At 34.8% G+C, this 21,301-nt stretch overlaps 1 protein-coding gene and 1 non-coding gene across 2 annotated transcripts in view; one reads left to right on the plus strand and one right to left on the minus strand.

Moving 5' to 3' along the window:
• The window catches only part of GPC5 (glypican 5), a 1,417,426-nt gene that overhangs the window by 815,602 nt on the left and 580,523 nt on the right, over positions 1 to 21,301 (minus strand). The window lies entirely within an intron of this gene.
• Positions 16,652 to 16,760, plus strand: LOC132682555 (U6 spliceosomal RNA). The gene has a single exon (XR_009611737.1). It is a non-coding gene; the product is annotated as a U6 spliceosomal RNA (small nuclear RNA).

A 21,301-nucleotide genomic window follows, 5' to 3' on the forward strand; every position in this document is an offset into this window, starting at 1 on the left:
CAGACGGCTTTCCTGGTGAATTTTACCAAATGTTAAAAGAAAAGTGATCACCTTTGTCCTTCACAAACTCCTCCAAAAAAATCTACTGGGAAAGAATGCATTCCAGTTCATCCTAGGAAGTCTGATAGCAAAAACTGTGACAAAGATATTAAAAGAAAGAAAACCCACACACCATTATCCATTATGACTATAGAAACAAAAATCCACAATAAAATGCTATCAAATTGAACACAGTAACATATAAAAAGGATTATATGTTGTAAGTATGAGTGATTGATTACAGGAACTAAAATAAAGAAAATAATTGCATATAAAATAGCATCTCAAGAATGAGAAATGAGTAACTTAAAGTATAAAACCTGTACAATGAAAACTACAAAGTATCACTGAAAGAAATTAAATGGAAAAACATGCCATGTTCATATGGATCTGAGGGCTTCATGTTATGAAGGCGGCAATATACCTCAAATTGTTCTTCAGATTCACCACAATCTTTATCAAAATTGTAGTCGACTGTTTTTGCAGAAATGGACAGGTTTCTCCTAATATTCATACGGAAATGCAAGTGTGATAACAGAACACGGCTCCCAAAAGATGTCCATGTCCCAGAACCTAGGAATATTTTAGTTTACATGATTAAAGAGACTTAGACATGATTACATTAACAAATTTCAGCTGGACAAATTATCATGGATGATCTGGGTTGGCCCAATGCAATCCTTACTAATGAAAGAGGGAGGTGTGAGTAGTAGCATCAGAGAAACAGACGGGATAATGGACAATGTTGGACAAACGCAAGGGAGGGGCCACAGGCTACAGAGTGCAGATGGCCTCTAGGAGCTGGAAAAAGCAAAGAAACAGATCCTTCTCCAGAGACTCCAGAAGAGACAAAGCCTTGCTGCTGACACCTTGATGTTAGGCCATTATCTGCAGCACTGTAAAATAATAAATTTATGGCAAGCTGTTATTTCAGCAAAAGGAAACTAACATAGCCAAGGTCCCAGAATAGTCTAAACAAGCTTGAAAAAGACCAACAAAATTGAAAGGCTCACCCTTCCTGACTTCCAAACTTTCTACAAAGCTAGAGTAATTATATCAGTGTGGGACTGGCTTAAAGATATTTATAGTCAACTGATTCTTGACAGCGGTGGCAAGGTAATTCAACAGGGAAATAATAGTCTTTTCAACAAATAGTGCCGAGAAAATTGTATACACACATGCAAAAGGGTGAAATTAGATTCTGACCTTACATCATATACAAGCGGTAACCCAAAGTGGATCAAAAACCTAAGTGTAAGAGCTAAAAGTATAAAACTCTTATAAGAAAAGATAAATACAAATCTTCATGACCTTGGATTAGAACAGGGCTTCTTATAGGTGACACCAGATTATAAGCATCAAAAGAAAGTAATACATCGTAGTTAATCAACATTCAATGTTTTGTGTGTAAAATAGATCATCAAGAAAGTGAAAAGACTGCACACAGAATGGTTGAAAATGTTTACAAATCATACATCTCATAAGGGACTTGTATTCAGAATATATATAGAACCCTTACAGCTCAACAATTAAAAATGGGAGAATGGTTTGAATAGATAGTTCTCCAAAGATGATATACAAAAACACAAGAAACACGTAAAAAGATGCTCAACATTAATAGTCATGAGGGAAATGCAAATCAAAATTACAATGGGATACCATTTTATACTCACTAGGAAGGTTAAGGTCAAAAGATAGAAAATAAAAAGTGAGGGTGAGGAGGTAGAGACAATCCCTCATCCTTTGCTAGTGGGAATGTAAAATGGTACAGCCACTTTGGAAAGCAGTTTTGCATTTCCCCACCAAAGTTAAACATGGTGTTACCAAATGCCCCAGAAATTTTACTCCTATGTATATATCTAAGAGAATTGAAAACATATGTTTACCCAAAACGTGTACATAAATGTTTATAGCACCTTTATCCATAATAGCCAAAAAGCAGAAACAGCCCAAATGCCCATCAATTGATGAATGGATAAACAAGTGGCATCTCCACTTTTTATCAACCATAATAAGGCATGAAATACATCTGCAACATAAATGGACCTTGAAAACATTGTGAAGTGAATAAAACCTGACACAGAAGGTATTGTATGATTCTACTTTTATGGGATGTCCAGAAACAGCAATCTACAGAGACAGAAGAAGGTAAATCAGTCATTTCCAGGGGCTGGGGAGGGGAGTTAATATGATCTTTCAAATAAGAGATCTTTCAAATAAGAATTTGGTGTCTTTCAGTGATAAAACTCTTCTGGAATTTGTGGCAATCATTGCATAACTTATGAATACACTATTCACTGAATTGTACATTCTTAACGGGTAAACTTTTTGGTATGTGAATTACAGTTCAGTAAAAACTATGATAAATGCAAAACAACAGGTTTATTCCAATAATACAAGATTGTTTTAATATCACAAAATCAATCAGTGTAATTTTCAACATTAACTGTTTGAAAGAGAAAATCTAATCTCAGAGGATGCACAAAATTGGATTTTTTAAATGTATAAATGAGGAATACAACAAATTTCTTTAACCTGATTAGAGAGAGACATAAAAACCTATGCAAATATCATAATTAATACGGGGATATTGAAAGCTTTCCTTCTGAGATCAGAAACAAGACAAGATTCCCCAGCCAGTTCAATAAAAGAAAATTTTAAAAAGTCCCTAAGTATTGGCAAAAAAGAAATACACTGGTCAAAATTATTTGCAAACTGCATTGGATATGCAGAAAATTTTAAATGTTAGAATTAATAAGTAAATATAACTGGATACAATATCTGCATATAAAAATTTAAGGAAATTTATTTCCTTAAACTAGCAATAACCAATTAGAAAATAATAAAAATATACCATTTATGATCAAAGTTTTGTTAATTTCATGAAATAAATTGGAAAGTTTTCCTTTTTTATATGTTCTGGAAAATCTGAACAAATTTTCAAGTCATTTAAATAATGTTAAATATATCTCTCCAATAACAACAGCAAAAAATATTCAAGTTGCATATGATTGTGGATATTCTTAATGGTATTAGGAATATCTCTTTATTGAAAACCCTTTTTAGATATAAATTAGGGACTCCTAAGAATGTTTTGACCTAAGTATTCTTTTTTTATTTACCAAAATTGAGAAATTTTTTATCTCTCATTTTTTAAAAAGTAACACAGGCTTATTTTTAAATTTGCAATTAATGCAGACATGTAAAAAGTAGAAAATGAAGGTAATCTACATACTAATATTAACAATAACCATTCATAGGGGCACCTGAGTGGCTCAGTCAGTTAAGCATCCAACTCTTGATTTTGGCTCATGTTGTGATCTCATGGTTTGTGAGATCAAGCCCTGTGTCAGGCTCTGTACTGACAGCACAGAGTCTGCTTCGGATTCTCTCTCTGCTTCTCTCTCTCTCTTTGTGTCTCTCACAAACTTAATAAATAAGCTTTAAAAGGACAATAACCATGTATACTATTTTGGTATATACCCTTATATATGTATGTGTACATATATATGTATATGTATATGTATATGTATATGTATATGTATATGTATATGTATATATATACAGCTACATGTATACACACATATATATACACATGTATATATATATATACACATGTGTACATATATGTATATATACGTATATATACATATATGTACACATGTGTATATATATACAGCTACATGTATATACACATATATACACATACACATATACATATATATACATATACATATATATATATATATATATATATATATATATATATATATACATACACACACACATACACATAAGCAAGAGTACTTGCATGTGTGGGTGGGGGAGAAATACATAGGTAAATAGAAACAGAGAGATAGATGTCAAATATAGCATGCATTATATTTTGCAAACTATTTTTATTTTTGAATTTAGACAACTTATAGAACTTAATAAACATAGTAACTAGAAACCCTAGAGTTATTTCCATATTTCCAAATTTCTGAAATGACATCTGTGTACACATAAACATTCATCACAATCAACTACACATGCTGCTCAGAGTTCTTTCCTCCAGCTGCCATGTTAGATTAAAGTAATGATTGACATGAGTTTGCATACTATTTGGGAATTTAATATTTGTTATGTTGGATTTCTTCTGTTGCTAAAACCTACAGCTTGGAAATACACATTTTGTTTTCCTGCAACTGGATGGTGCACATATACTAGAATTAAAGAATTACAGCTAGTAGGTCCCCAGCTTGCATCCTTAAGCAATCCTTATAAATACTACCTTTCTTATTAGCATGGCCTTCTGTTCTCAGTTTCAATAGGGCACACTCAGGAATTTAAACCATAGTGCTTCCTCATTTAAATAGATAATCTGCCACTCAAAAACTGTGTAGACCTTAAAGTCTGATGTTAGAAATGGAGCTAAGAGTTCCAAATATTTTAAATAACAGACTATAGTGGCACCTGAGTGGCTCAGTCAGTTAAGAGTCTGATCAGGTCATGATCTCACAGTTTGTGAGTTTGAGCCCCACATCGGGCTCCATGCCCACAGCTCAGAGCCTGGAGCCTGCTTCAGATTCTGTGTCTCCCTCTCTCTCTCTGTTCCTCCCCTGCTTGTACTCTGTCTCTCTCTCTCTCTGTCTCTCTCAGAAATAAATAAACATTAAATAACAGACTATAACTTTGTGCAGTGCTTTTGTTGGTCACTTAAAACAACAGAAAGATTTGGTACTCGTGATTTTCCTCAATGGTGGTTACAAATAGTCTTAAGACAGATACCATATGTTTTCACTCTTACGTGGATCCTGAGAAACTTAACAGAAGACCATGGGGGAGGGGGAGGAAAAAGAAGAGAGGGAGAGAGCGAAACCACAAGAGACTTAAAAACTGAGAATAAACTGAGGGTTGATTGGGGTGGGAGGGAGTGGGGGTGGGTGATGGTCATTGAGGAGGGCACCTGTTGGGATGAGCACTGAGTGTTGTATGGAAACCAATTTGACAATAAATTTCATATTAAAAAAAATAGTCTTCTCTTCCTTTACTATATTTGAGCAGCATATTTCATTCCACACATCCTTTGCTTGCTGCCAGAACCCTAATACTGTGAAGGTAGAAAGCTTCTCTAGTACAGTGTTTGTAAATGTCAAGTAGCCAACAGATATTTGGAAGTCTAGGCATATTCACCTTTCTAACATTTGCTTAAAGCCATCTGGAATTAACGTTCTCCTCTTTCTACTCCTCTTACCCAAACAACAACAACAACAACAACAAAAACCTTATACAGATGTGACACAAAACATATTACATAAAGCTTTTATTCAGCCCTCTTCCAATGAGGCAGGAATTACACATGCATGTATAAAATAAAAGGGGGGGGAATATTTTTATAGTAATCTGTATATTTGATGTCAAGTTACCCTTTGATGTATCTGCAATTTTCTTTTTTTTTTTTTTAATTTTTTAACATTTATTTATTATGAGAGACAGAGAGAGACAGAGCATGAGCCGGGCAGACAGAAGAGGAGACACAGAATCTGAAGCAGGCTCCAGGCTCTGAGCTGTCAGCACAGAGCCCAACATGGGGCTTGAACTCACAAACCGTGAGATCATGACCCGAGCTGAAGTTGGACGCTTAACCAACTGAACCACCCAGGCGCCCCTGTATTTGCAATTTTCTAGTGAAACAAATGCTGTTTATTTTGGATTAGGAGGAAGCTCGTGCATTGTCCACCAGGATTCACTTGCTGCTAAAGAAGCACTATCCTGAAGCCAATCACATGCCCCTCAAACCAAGTCTGCTTGCTTTTATTTTATTTTCCCAGCCTGATTACTCAACATCTGTGAATAAGAGTAATTTGAAAGATGAAACTAAAAATGACATAGAGTTGGCCCACCCTCTCTCCTAAGAGTACCTAATTCTCCTCTGAGGCCTTAGGACTGTGAACTAGGGAAATGGAAAATGAAGAGCTGGTCCCATTAACTCTGGAAAACTCTACTCTGGACAAGCTGCTTGTGCACGGTGCAAGGAAGCCAACAGATGCCTGAGTAACACTTTGTAGGGAGTTTTGGCTCCTCTGGGCTCCATTTTTTCTTTGTTTCTTTGGTTTTGTCTTTCCAGGTTTGTTCTATCAAAACCTAATACTGGGTTGCCTAGGTGGCTCAGTTGGCTGAATGTCCAACTCTTGATTTTGGCTCAGGTCATGATCTCAGGAGCGTAGGATCGTGCCCCAGGCCGGGCTCTGCCCTAAGCATAAAGCCTGATTAAGACTCATTCTCTCTCCCTCTGTCCCTTTCCTTCTGCTCATGTCCCTTCTCTCTCTTTAAAATTAAATTAAATTAAATTAAATTAAATTAAATTAAATTAAATTAAAATAAATAAATAAATAAATAAATAAATAAATAAATAAATATAAATAAGAAACCTAATGTAACAAAATCGGAGTAAATCTTCAACATCCTTTCTATTTTCCCCATTTTCACTACTCCAACATTCAGCCATACCTGCACCCCAATCCACCATCTAACATTCATTTAGTAAACATTCAAGGTGATTTGTATCAAACCACTTTAAAGGAGCTGATTGGAGATAGAGCAATTAGCATAGTATATGGTTAGATTAGCATATGGCCACCCTTATCCTCTAACATCACAGAGTAATGTTTCCTATTTTCAAGTCCTTGAAAATATTCTGTCCTTTCAAGGTCCAAAACTTTACAAGTTTACCTAGCCATCTTTTCCCTTAACCTTCTGCCTCCCTTTTTCAATTCATATCTGTTCTACAAAAATTATCCCCCAAAAGAAAAATTAATCTTCCACGAAGACTGGGTTTTTTTTTTTTACATTATCTGCTAGTTACTTAAAGTTCAGACTCTTCAACCCATACTTACAATCTTGTCTTTTCAACTCTTTCATATTCAGTTACTGTTATACAAAATGATTATATAGCTACAGTCTTGTAAAATAGTCACTATAAATGATAGTGTGAATATGCAAAATGCCAAGCACCTTAAAAAGTAACTAGCTTACACTAGTCCCTTCAAAAAGCAATTAATAACATGTGTGCTCCAAACAAGTATTTCTAAACACATGTGTCTCAGTAACCAAACTTAGCTGGAAACATAAAAGAGATTAAAGATCTGGTCAACGGACCCAATGTACAATTTTGAAAATGTAAGTTTAATTTGTTCCTGATAAATGACTTCTCAAAAATAACCCATTAATGGGGCACCTGGGTGGCTCAGTCAGTTAAGTGTCCGACTTCAGCTCAGGTCTGACCCTGCAGTCCAAGAGTTCGAGCCCCGCGTCAGGCTCTGTACTGACAGCTCAGAGCCTGGAGCCTGCTTCAGATTCTGTGTCTCCCTCTCTCTGCTCCTCCTCTGCTCATGCTCTGTCTCTCTCTCTCTCAAAAATAAATAAAGATTTTAAAAAAATTTAAATAACCCATTAATAAAGGACATTGTCAGAAAAGCAAAACTTATTTTGGGCCTTTTAGTAAGTAACGTATCTGTTTGATTTAAACCTAGGAGATACTGAATGATATGAAGAAATTAGGTTGTAGCTAAATATCCATGAATATTAGGGTTATTCTCTATTGGTTTGGAGCGCTCTTTTACACACCAATATTCAGCTTTAGGAATTTAGGGACTCATTAACTTTGTTAAACATGGAATTTAGCTTTTTTTTTTTTTTCTAAAAAAAAGAGCTAATTATTTCTTTACTATTTTTATATCCAAGTACACTCTTCTTATTTCTCACAAAGGACAAATCTTTACCAATCCCCAATCCCTGCAGTCAGGGAAATAATTTCATTTAAACATCCCCTGAAAGCAATTATTTATGGACTCCACAGAAACTGGGGTAAACTTTTTGTGGTCCCATTTATTTTGTGGAAATTATAGATTGGTTATAAAAGAATATGAACTCATAACTATTTGGTTAAAACATTAACAGAAAAATAGAGCAAAAGTAAAGCAATGATCCCACCGCATAACAGAAATACCTTGTTATAATTTAACTGACATTTCAGGTGTTCTCAAAAAGTGTTATTTTGATATTTAACAACATCACTGATTGGAGAGGCTCTACATTCCCCGTATTATCAAAATTTTATGAACAAAAAATATTAACATAATTTGTTTTATTGAGAATTTCTTTGTTCTCAGATGTTCTCTGAACAGAACGGTTTAAATCCATGATAAACATTGTAACATATTTGAAGAAACCCCTCTCTGGGTAACTTCCCTAGCTGACACTGTGTTCTATCTTCCAGCAATGTACAACACTTATTTTGCCATAATTTCTGTGGCATAGTTGTCTCTGAGGTCTCCTTTAAAATCTCCAAGCTTCTCACATTTCAAGTTTCTCTAGAGCAATGTTTCTCAACCGTGGCTGGCAGTCCTGATGTCCAGCTGCGTCTCAGACCAATTTCATAAAAAATTTCAAGGGTGGAACCCTGACATCGGTAATTTTTAAAACTCCCAGGTGGTTCCAATGTGCAGTCATGGTTGAAACACACGATTTAGAGTGAGAAATGACCTCCGGCTATTCCATGACTTTTCTATTAATAGCTTAACATATTACAAGTGGCAAAATGGCATCAGTGAACATTTATGGTTGTAAAATAGAGCTGTTTTGTTCCAGTTCTGCTGAAGTATTTTTGTAAAACCTCTATGTCTGTGTCCCTGTAATTTGAAGTTTGAGCCATCAAATTCTGATAAAGAATCTTTGCTAAATTTAGAGCAGAGTTAAAGCATGATTTTCCTGATTTAAAAATGGCAGCTTTCAGTAAAATTTGGCCATTTAATTATGTACCTAAAAAATCAATTTTGAACAAAAGTATCACTCTCAAATGATTAAAATTTTAATAAGTTTCAGGTAAATAATAAGCTGTAGATACCATTTATTTAGATCAATTTGTTAATGCATAGAATTCCTAGGAGCATCACTCTCATTAATAACTTATTTACATGAATTCTTATGTATTAAACTCACTGTGCTAACATTTTCGTTATCTGAAACACCTTAATGTTATATCATTAACACTTTTAGCTTTCTAGTCAAGAAAAACTCTTTTAATTGCTCATTCTAATAGCTCAAAAGAAAATCATGTTTTTTTGTTTTGTTTTGTTTTTGGTTTCCATAAATATGAAATTTATTGTCAAACTGGTTTCCATACAATGCCCAGTACTCTTCCCAAAAGGTGGCCTCCTCAATACCCATCACACTCGTGTTTTTTGTTTTGAACCCACCTTTAAATTTCAGCTCCAAGCTCTTCTAACTTATTTATTTTAAATTTGCTGCAGAGTTAATTTTCAAAACTCTGGATTTATTTCTCAACAATGTTACTCTCAGATCTAAACATGTTAGGAATAATAAGACACCCTTCATTCATCAATAATAAGGAAATCTTTTCTTAGAAGGTTTCACTCTAAATTGTATCCTTACCGCAGCCCTTTCATTAGGCAAGTTTCAAGTTTATTTGATTTGGACAACCATTTTATCAATTTCCTTAATGAGACCTAGCAAACTTTGACATTTGAAATAAAAAGGAAAAGAAAACGTCAATATGGAAATTTAAGTTACTATGGAATAAAATTTATGAGAAGGTTATTATTAACACTGATATAGGGGCTCCTGTGTGGCTCGGCTGGTTAAGCCTCTGACTTCAGCTCAGTCAGGATCTCACAGCTGGAGATTTGAGCCCCCATCAGGCTCTCTACTGTCAGCACAGAGCTTGTTTCAGATCTTCTGTCCCCTCTCTTTCTGGCCTTCCCCCCACCACTCCTGTGTGTGTGAGCTCTCTCTCTCAAAAATAAAATAAACATTAAAAAAAAAACAATGATGTAAACCCAACTGTTTGGGGGATTATAGTGATTCTGATGATATTGAACAAGTTCCATGACATTTACCCATGAACCAACTGAGAAAATATATTTCAACAAAGAGCCTTTGGTCCCAGGTTGCTGGGACCTGAATTACCATGCAAATTTGGTGTCTTCTTTTTAAGTAAACCTCATTTTCCATGCCAGTTCATAAAGTGGTAACAGGGAGGCAGGGCAAAAATATCAATCTGATAGGCAGTCTTTCCAAATCTGCTTCCCCAAGTAGAAGTGATTCACTCTCTGGCTATTTCTCCTTCCTGTAAATATTTATATTAAAGAGGCTCTATATCACTTAATGGCAAACCCATTCGTCTGGGTAATAATTTGATCTGATTCATAACTGTATCTCTAGCAACTAGGGGTTCACACTTGGTATTCAATAAATGTTTGCTGAATGAATGATGAAGGATGTGGAGTACACAGATTTAGCATTTGTTGTAAAGCATCAAATTGCATGTCTAAGATCTGTGCATTTTACTGTACTTCAACAACAAAGAACAAAATAAATGTTTTCATTCCCCTTGGAACATGCTTTGAGAATCAGATGACAAACCATTATGGAATGGGAGAGTTACTCCTTCACAAGTAGGTTAATAGGCATTTTAATAATCCACATTGTTCTCTGGACTAGAGTTTACTATTTTACAAAATCAAACTCATCCACAAATTTGCCACCAATATGGATATTCAAATAATGTGCAAACACACATGTCAAATTCAAGGAAGATGTCTTAAATACTAACAATTTCATTGAAATAAAATTGAAGTTTTGTGTAGTAATTATTTTGTGGGATTAGGCATATTTGGTTGTTACTCCACTAAAACATGTCAACATCCCTTTATAGTCAGACTTTGCATAAAAGATACACTCTGATTTACTTTAACAAATGTTTGAAAATTTTTACAGAGTTATGTATAAGTAACCAAAAACTGGGTATGGACTAAACTAATGCAAATGGGCTGCAACATTGTTTAATAATCTAGTACCCTAAACAGGTCCTAAAAGATATATAAGTACATTACTTACAAGTAAAAATCTACAATTTTATCATCAGTTATCTAGACAACAGTTATAATTAGCTAAAAAAAAATGCCCTATAGAATGGTCAGAGTATATAAACCCCAATCAATAAATAAAAAAATATATATACATAACTGTTCCTTTCCTAATCATCTTATCCTTGTTTCTTTGATGTCATTACTTGATCTTTAAGAGGTAAGAAAGCATATAAAGTGAAAAAAACTAAAACATGAAGACAGAAGCATGGTTTCACGGATATTAAAACTTGAAAACATGTTAAGAAATAATGATAAATAAATTCTTGCTGTTCTTAGCAACATGGAATAGAGGCTAGGAATAAAAAAAGACCTTGTAGTCTACAGTATTGTTTGTTTGCTTGTTTGTTTAGAAAGAAGTTTTCTCCTTAATGAAACAGAATGCAAGGTATCACATAAATAAATTAAAAGAAGTAAAAGTGGGTGAATGTCCATAGTCTTACCTGCTGGCTCAGTTTTCACTTTTAGTAATGGATCCTGAGGGATAGCTGTAGAAAACTGAGACCAGAAAAAAATGAAATTCTCACTGACACAACAAAAATGTCCCATTCCTCAAGAAGATGGGAATCTTCTTTGGTCGCGGAGTTAGTTTATAGCACAGTAAATTGAATGGCTTTGCTTAAATTGAATGTTTTTATCTAATTATATAGAAGAATATAATTTCTATATTACATTAAAACTATGATCCATTACAGGAGTGATTATTAACTTTTAAAACTAATTTCATGAACTGATTTTATTTCCTTAAAATGGAAATCATACCACTTTGCATTGCACTTTGAATTTTTTTCCAGTGAGCTTATGAAATTGTTGCATATGCAAATATGCCATACCTGTTAGCATTTCTTATATACTTTGCAAATGAAGTGTCTAAAGCAAATTCTATACTCAATTTCTGGTTTTGTTGTAAACCAATACTACTTAATAGCTTAGTACACCTGACGTGACTTGGCATTTTCAAAACTGATTTATTGCACACTCTGAAAAACTTGTTAGTTCTAACCTGGAGAATGCAATAGGTTCTTCTGCCATGATAATTATTATGCAGCTGATAGACCTGTTATGTCTTCCCTCAGTTTATGTAATTGTGATTTATCAGCCATTTCCAAGAGAAATCACGTCTCCAAAGCAATAGGTTCTGCCTTTCCTATTGACTAAAGTGCTCTGCGTTATCTGAAGAGTAGCCCTGTTACCGAGAGAGACCTATACAAACCCATCCTATTTCAAGCCCTGGCGTATGTCCTGGGGAGAAACTGATATGCCTTGTATTCTTTGCAGTAGGTCTGGTCAATGTCTTACGATTCAAATACAATTAACCTAGAGTTTGCAGTTTGCTTCTACTGCTTATGAATAGCTGCAATCAATAGGTTACACATGATTGACTTCCTAAATACTTTTAAAAGCTGCCAAATAATTAAGTAGGGTTGGTGACAATTTAAGGTATATGGAGGTAATGACTTTTCTTATTTCTTTAATAATTTCCATTCTCAAATTGTAACTCTTTGTTTTAAAATTGACAATGGCAACTTGACAAGCATTGTTTGTAATTATGCTTTTTTTTTATCCAAAGTTCAGTGACTTCTGTCACAACAAAATTATAAAAAGCTGCCATTCTAGATGGCTCCTTCATAGCCATATGAGAAAGTTATTTGCATGTATGCATTTCTTTTTCTGTATTATAAAGTAACAAAAAGAGCTTTGAGAATTCTGCATCCTTTCTTTTATTGATGAGAACCCAAATTAAGTTATGGTTAAAGAGGTTTTAGAAAAATATCATGTTAGTTTTTTCTCTGAGTTTTCTCTTAAGTGGCAAAAAGTAAAGCAATGGAGAATCAGGTTAAAGAAAACTATCATTCTCTATACTCCATGTGAGAATAAAGAAATGAAATAATTTTAGGATAACTAAAATTATTTTAATAGTTACTTCAAATTTTAAAGATAGAATTAATTGGATTCAGCACAAAGAGCATCTACTATTACTACAATAACTACCTTTGAATCCATAATTCATGTATTTACATTTACATAAAATCTATCAGTTCTTTCTTGTTTTACCATTGCAGGCATCTTTGATTCTTATAAGGGGGCGGTATATGATAGACTTGAGGAATATGGATTAGACCTGGAAAATCATATGAAAATTATTTTCTTCTATCAGTCAGTCTATTGACCTACAATCTATTGATCTGTCTATTCACTCTAGACCTATATCAAATATATTTATAATATAAAAATAACGAAATCCAAAAAAATAATGAAATCCAAGGTGAATACAAAGAAATCCTATCTGTAAAGTGGGCAACTTATATCAACTTTACTTAAATAAATCTTTATATCTCTAGCAAAAGTGAGTCTAACAGCTAAGATAATATATTTCACATATGCTTCAGTAGTAAACAAATTTATAGTTAAAAAGATGCTCATCTAAATATACTTATAACGATGAAAATACGAAAATACCTTAACAATCCATCCATGGTTATGTAAATGATGGTACACCTTTATAAATGAAAACTACACAGTCATTATAAAAGATATTAAACACTAACGTGGAAAAATCTCAACGCTATACTATTGTGTGAATAAAGGAAGTTAGAAGCAAAAACATATGTAGCATATATCCTTTTATATAAAATAATATTAGAGCATATGCATTCAGAGAGAGATGTCTATACATATGTCTTTAGCTTATAAACATCTGTCGCCTTTGGGCAGCTTGATTTGTACTGATATCTATGTTCTTCTTTTTATCCAGAGTGGTAATAGCATTGATGATTTCTGCAATGACTGTGAATCTTCTTATGTACCCTCCAGATGTACCTCCTTATTGAGACTATTTTTTGGTCTTCTCATCTGAGGCATTTTAAGCTGATATAACTATGAACATATTCTTAGAAGTTATAGCCAAATAATAAGTAATCCTTGCATGGTTGCTCCTTAAATCTGAATACTAAGGAGTAGAATGCAGTTCAGTAAAAAACACATAAAACAAAGGTCAAGTGTTCTTACATAAAATACTAGATTTTAGGAGAAGGGAATAAAAAAAAAGGTTCATGATGAACAAAAAAGAAGAGAGGCAAGGTAATTAGAAAAACATGATACAGCACAAGAAATTGCAATGTTATCAGAGTCAAGGGTTTTCTAATAGGGATAACAGAAGACCTCAACATTTGTTTCCATCCCTGCAGTGAAGAGAGAATAAAAACCTAAAAACTCAAGCTCAAGTAACCCTACGGCATTTTGGTGATAATGACATTTCTGTGTAGATTCATCAATTGTAACAACTGTGATATCTGGTGTTACATGTTGAGTGTAGCAGAGGTTGTGCATGTTGGGGGACAGAGGGTGTATGAAAACTTTCTGCACGTCCTGTTCAATTTTTCTGTGAACCTAAAACAGCTCTAAATGATAAAGTTTATAGATAAAAAATTAAAGATCCTATGCTAACTGCTGAAAGCAATGTGGTCAATGTCTTCTGGCCATCCCAAAGGACCTTAACCAAGATTCAATTGTCACGTGGAGGGAGTGGTCCAAGGGGGTAATGGAAACCATGAATCTCTTGATGCCTAGACATAAAATCCCTTGGCATCACTTCTATTCCATTCAATTTGAAAAAGCCAGTCACAGAGCCAACTTAGGTTCAAAGAAAGAGGCAATGGCCTGCCCACCTCAGTAGGAAGAATGGGAAAAAATTGGTGGTCAATTTTAATCAATCTTGGGAAGAGATCTCAAGAGGGCACTTGGCAAAAGCATCAATTTATATTAGGTAATTGAGGTTAATCAGGTTAATCAGGTTAATTAGGAACTGTGTTATTAGATGTGACCTAATATTATACCTCCTTGTCTGAGTTGGAGAGGGTATGAACTCAAGAACATTGTCATCATTTTAGAAAAGTAAAGTAGCTAAATTGCTACATTTTATGTCTTAAAAACTACATAAACTATGGTAATAGAATAAAGAAACAAGCAAATTAAAATTAGCAACTCAAAATTCATGCATCATTCAAATTTAATTTGCATGGCATGGAATCATGAGCTTTTTTTAATTAAAAATATTGTTATAGAGTTACATAAAAATATATTGGAGGAAAATTAATCCTTATTATATTTGGTGCAGGATATTTCTTTCTAAAATTACAGATAAAGTTTTGTGCCTCAAATGATAAAAATAAAAAAGAGAACACTACTGTGGTAAAGAGAATAAAGCTTCCCTCTCTCTACAGATTTCCATACTCCAATCCTCAAAACTGGTGAGTATGTTACCTTATGTGGTAAAAGGGAGTGTGCAGACGTGATTACATTAAAAATTCTGAAATGAGGGGAATCTGGGTGGCTCAGTCAATTGGACATCCAACTCTTGATTTCGGCTCAGGTCATGATCTCAGGGTTCGTGAGATGAAGCCCCTCATTGAGATTCTCTCTCTCTCTCTTCCCCCCCTCTCTCTCTGTCCCTCCCCTCCTCATGTTCCCTCTTTCTCTTTCTCTCTCTCTCAAAATAAATAATAAACTTAAAAGAAAAGAATTTTGAAATGAGAAGATTAATCTGGATTATCTGGTGAGCTCATTGTAATCCCATGGGTCTTTATAAGTGTGGGGAAAAAAAGTAGAGTCAGAGGAGTTGTGATGATAGAATACAGGCAGTCTCTAGAATCTGGAAAAGTCTGGAACAGAATCTTCCTTAGAGACTGCATAAGGAACATAACCTTTAATGTTAGCCTCAGAAGACCTAGTGCAGATTTCTGGTCTCTGGAACTGTAATGGTACATTAAACCACTACATCTGCAGTAATTTGTTACAGTGGCAATCAAAAGCTAGTAAATTATCAAAATTTAAAAATGTAAGTTATAATTATTTCCCTAAAATGACAGCTCACAACCAATGAATCATTAGAGAAATTTTAAAACTAATTTGTATGGTAAATTAGTTAACTACATTGATGTTATCCAATGGAGTCATCTAGGATTTAGAAACCACGGTTTTTAAGTAATAAAGGTGGTTGAAAGCATGTAAAATATGATTTGAAAAACATGTGTCAAAAATATATAATTCTCTTCTGGGGCATGTTATTCAATCAACTTTAATATTTTAGAAACACACAGAGACATTCAATGATAAGTTAAATATAACCTATGTATAAATACACTTATGTATAAATTAATCTATATATAAATAAATATAAATAAAATAATATTTTATTCTAACCTGTACACTAAGATATGGAAGATTTTTTTAACATTTATTTATTTATTTATTTATTTATTTATTTATTTAGAGATCAAGACAGTGCAAACTAGGGAGGGGCAGAGAGAAAGGGAGAAAAAGAATCTCAATCAGGCTCTGTACTGTTCAGTGCAGAGCCCGATGCAGGGTTCCATCCCACAAACTGAGATCATGACATGAGCCAAAATCAATAGTCAGACGCTTAACTGACTGAGCCACCCACATGCCCAAAGAGATGGAAGAAATTTTTAATTTGTGAGTTCAGGGTTCTCTCTCCATGTGATAGTTGGCAATTTCTAGTTTATCAGGGTGAGGCGGGATGTGTGTGTATGCATACTCCCTCTATTCTCCTAAATAACTTAACTGGTATGCACAAGAGAACCTGGGGAAGGATTGAGGAGAAAAACAAGCATTTCTTTGTAGATCTATAGAATTAATTTACCATTGAAAGAAAAAAATGTGTGTGCTCACTTCCAAAGCACTACACTAAATTTGAAAAGATACAAGGAAGGAAGATCAGCATGGCCCCAGTGCAAGGATGACACACAAATTCAGGAGGCATTCCATATTGAGAAGAGAAGGGAAGGGAAGGGAAGGGAAGGGAAGGGAAGGGAAGGGAAGGGAAAGGAAAGGAAAGGAAAGGAAAGGAAAGGAAAAGAAAAGAAAAAAGAAAGAAAAATGAGAATTGAACATGACAACATTTTTTCATCTTCATTTATGGGAAATCTAAATACACTTCAACATTACAATGAAATGGAGAAAGAACAAATATGCATAGCCAAGAAATGTGCAACCTAATCAGTTTCAATCATAGACAAAGTGGCCACCAGTGGGCCTATTACTACACATGATAAAATGAATGCCTAGCGTGCACAATGGCATCAGCTTGCCACTGTTCTGTTTCCCATCTTAATTAGAACAAGAGCTCCAATATTATTTATTTTAAATTTATGCTAATGAACAAGGTCACTTTCCTCCTGAAAGCCTTTTTAATTCTCTACAGTTTACAGAATCAAGTCAAACTCGTTAACTCATCTTTATAAGTTCCTGCCTACCTTACCTTATATTTCCAATTCTCCAAATATTTTTGTTAAAAGCAGAAGACACAGCCTGGAGCCATGTTCTTAGCATTCCTCTACTTCCCCTAGCCTGGCCCACCTCATCCACATTTGGTAAAGTGTTCAGAGGATATCGGAAGCTCCCCAGACCCCATGTTAACTGCTTAGGATGGTGTTTCTGGGGATGTAGAAAAAAGCCTTAGAAAGTTGGCAATGTGGACTCCATTTGTAGATGTGACACTTACCTGCCAAGACTTAGGGCAACATATGGGCACTGTGGGGTCTTGTTTTCCTAATATATAAAAGTAGGAGAGTGTTGGCAACATTCACCCCATGGGGACACTGTGTAGGTGAAGGGACACAGTGTTTGTACAGTGTCTGACACAGTCTTTGAACATGAAGGTACTTAAATGCCAGCTATTCCTACAGTAATTTAGAAGAGAATGGTTTGTAAAAAGGGAACTATAATCACAAAGAAAATGTAAGAGGGTCTTTGTTCTTCTAAAATACAAAAGAGGTATATTAGCAGTCGAAGTAGAAATCTAAGAAAACATAGTTTATTTATGTCAAGTTGTTTTAGCATAGGAAAGAAGTTAAGTTTCTCTTTGGTTTTAGATGCACCTGATAACCCACAAGAATCAAAAGCGAGAAGGATAAATTAATTACAGCATTCCCTATCTGACTATCAATGTGTGGTACTCGAGACTCTTTGAATTGGTTGTACCATCTACTAGATGTCTCATTAATTAATGAGTTGAATAAAATATTTGACACATGTTCATTTATGAAAAAAAAGAAGTGGGAAGGAAATGGAGATGCCTACTCTACTGCAGCCAGAGAGTAGGTCTTCAGCCTGCGTTCTGGAAGTTTGACAATCACAGTGATTTGTACAAGCAGAAACTGAATGAGTGATAAAGGACAAAGTGCATGATGCTCTGATGAGTTAGGCCACATGAGAAAGGAGAAAATGTCGTTTGGTTCTCCAGAGGAAGGTGTAACCTGGGTGTGGCTGCTCTTCACTTGTGGCCCTTGTGTCAGCACACCCTTGATGAAGCACAGCCTGGTGGTCTTGCTCTGCTCTCTTACTGACCCTCTCCGTCCTTAGTCCCTACCAGATCTGAGCCTTTTGGGTGCCCAATTGTGAGTAAATATTCTTGCACATAATTACAGTATTCATGAGAACACAAGAGAAGTAAGTTTAAAGCAAACAGACATTCACATTTTAGCAAAATGCAATGTCTCCCTCCATCTTCTGCAGCAAGTGGGTGAGGACTTTTCACAAATGCTGGATCATAACCAGGAGAGATCCTACCTCTCTCCTAACAATGTCCCTTCTGCAGCCACATTGGTGTGCTTGCCATGGTCAAGCCTGATCTGCTCCTGCCTCAGAGCCTTTGCAATTCCTTCTGCTTGAGATGGCTAACTCCTTTGAATACTATCTGCTTAGTAAGGCCTCTCCTGACCACCCTATGGTGGGACCTCTAGCCTCCTTGACCCTTCATATTTTTGGCCTACAATACAGAACACTTTCGCATATACATAAATTTATTATGTAGGTTTGTCTCTCTCCAAAGGCAGAGACATGTGTTTTGTGCCGATATAACAAGAACAGAGTCAGGCACATTGTAGGTATGCATTATGTAGTTATTAAATGAACATTTGTTGAATGAATTAGCATTCAGAATGTATTTTGGTCAAGCAAAAAAGTCTAAATAACATTCAATTCAAAACTGCTTGGTGCAACAGGGAAATCAGCACTAAATTTTGTTATTTTTACGTATTAACTAGTTAAAATATTTCAATTTTTGGTATCTCAAGGAATTTTCTTCAGCCTTATGGAAAATTCACTAACCCAGAATATTTTCTAAACCCAAATATGGTTCATGCAATTCTGTCTACATACATTAATATGAAGATGAAGTTTACATCTTGACTTTTGTTATAAATGTTTAAATTACTATTTATGAACCTTATAATTTTAAGAATGTAAATCCTTTAATAATCAATTACCACATCCAATTAGTTCACAATCATTGAAATATACAGTTGGGACTGGAGTTCATTTCAAATCTCAGAATACAAAGTCACTTAATTCAGAACTCCATCTGTGCCTCCGTCTCTAGAGTCTGACAAACAGTCTCCAAATTGTCTTCTGAGTTTTCATCAAAACAAGACACCAGTTTGGAATCTATTTTAACATTACTTGCACTATATGGGGACTCACATTGCATCTGCTTTGATTTTTCTCTAATGAAAGTTCCTAGTTGTTCTGTGTCAGAAAGGATGTAAGTATTCCCTAGAAATAGTGCTGTTATTTAGAATGCAACAATAGAGAAAATCGAAGCCCCAGATCTTATATTTCCTATTCATAAAATTGTAATTGGCCTTTTTATGTCTGTGTTACCCTTGAGACACAGGGAATTAATTTTATGTCCATGAACATATATAGGATACCCATAAAACTCAGAATAGTCCAACTTCTCATCCCCCAAAAAGAATTAGAAATAAAATCAAAGCATATTTTTCTTTAATCTTGGGGATTCTGTATAGTTTAATGTTACCTCTTGAGATGATATTAAATTGCAGTTATTGTAAATAATGGGCAAAGGAAGAACTATGGTATAATGTTTGCAATAGCATTGTAAATAGAGAAGAAATCCCCACCAAATTTACATTTCACTTGCAGGATGAAGCAGACTTCTTGCAGATATCAAATGTTTATATTCTCCTTTGTCATCGCTGCTACAAGTACAAGGCTTGTTCGCTCACTGGGTTCAAAGTCTGGTTTCACTACTCTACATGACCCAGGTATGGCTTGGACTTGCTAACATAAGGCAAGCCTCATTTTACTCATCTCAATAGGGATAAAAATGCCTGCAGCAAAAATTGGGGAGGGGTGAGGCCTATGTAAATTAATATACATAAAATACCAGCATGATTTCCGGTTCACAGGAAATGCTCAATCAATTAGTGCCAACACCAAGGGCAATCAGACAGAACAGACATAATAGTATCAGTTCATGAAGAGCTGATAGCTCCAGAGGCAGAAAAGCTCTGCCATTTGGAAGACAAAAGTAAGTCTTGGTCTTATGTCTCTGTATTTTTTGTTTGTGCTTAATGCACAAAATCAGGATCTATTCAGCACTTGAATGAGAAAACACACATACACAAACAGCCATCTAAAATAACTTCTTGTTTTTAAGATATGTATTGTTGTCTTCACTCCTCCTCTATAAGTAATATCTACAACTTAAAAAAATTCCGTAACACAATGAACAAATATCAAAGTAATATATAATTTTGTTATTGATACAGATTAATGGATAGCAATATAATATGAACATATATCCAGATATGCCTGTATGAAGTTTTTTTATACCAATAAGATTATAACAATATGAATAACACCTCAAAAAACAAAGAAAAAGGAAGAAGGGACCAAACAAGAAAGAAGAGAAAAAGAGAGAGACACAGACAGATTGAAAGACAGAATAGAACAGGTACGGCAGCAATCTTAAACCAGCCCTATCAGGAACCTTCTCTTTCCACATCTCCCTTTTCATATGTCTGGTCTGGAGGAGAGGGGTCTCGGAGCTGTGGAAGAGTCTTTTTTTACTTACTCTTTTTGTTAATTTCTGTATGAGAGGGGCTCTATCTTCTGTCTTACCTTCTCTCTGTTATCCTGATGCTAATCAAGGCTGAAATTAAAAGATTCCCATCCTAACGATTTGTTTTACCTCATTAGCATAAGAGCCTGAAGCCACTAATGTAAAAGTGTACCTCTTTCCGTGTCTCGATAATCTCTGTGGAAACTAAAGAACCACGATGCATCAGACCCATGCTGCTCAAAATGTAGACTCTAGATGGGCAGCCTGGGCATCACTAGGGACCCGGTTAGAAAAGGAGAATTTCATTCCCTCCTCCAACAAATGCTGAAGCAGAATCTGCATTCTAACAAGTTTTTGAGGAGATTCATATGGATATTTAAGTTTGAGAAGCACTGCAATAAAGGGCTATTAATAATGATAGTTTCAATTCCCAAGCTGTGCTCCTTAA

The sequence above is a fragment of the Panthera onca genome, chromosome A1, assembly GCF_046562875.1.
Source record: "Panthera onca isolate mPanOnc1 chromosome A1, mPanOnc1 haplotype 2, whole genome shotgun sequence".
NCBI classification, from domain to species: domain Eukaryota; kingdom Metazoa; phylum Chordata; class Mammalia; order Carnivora; family Felidae; genus Panthera; species Panthera onca.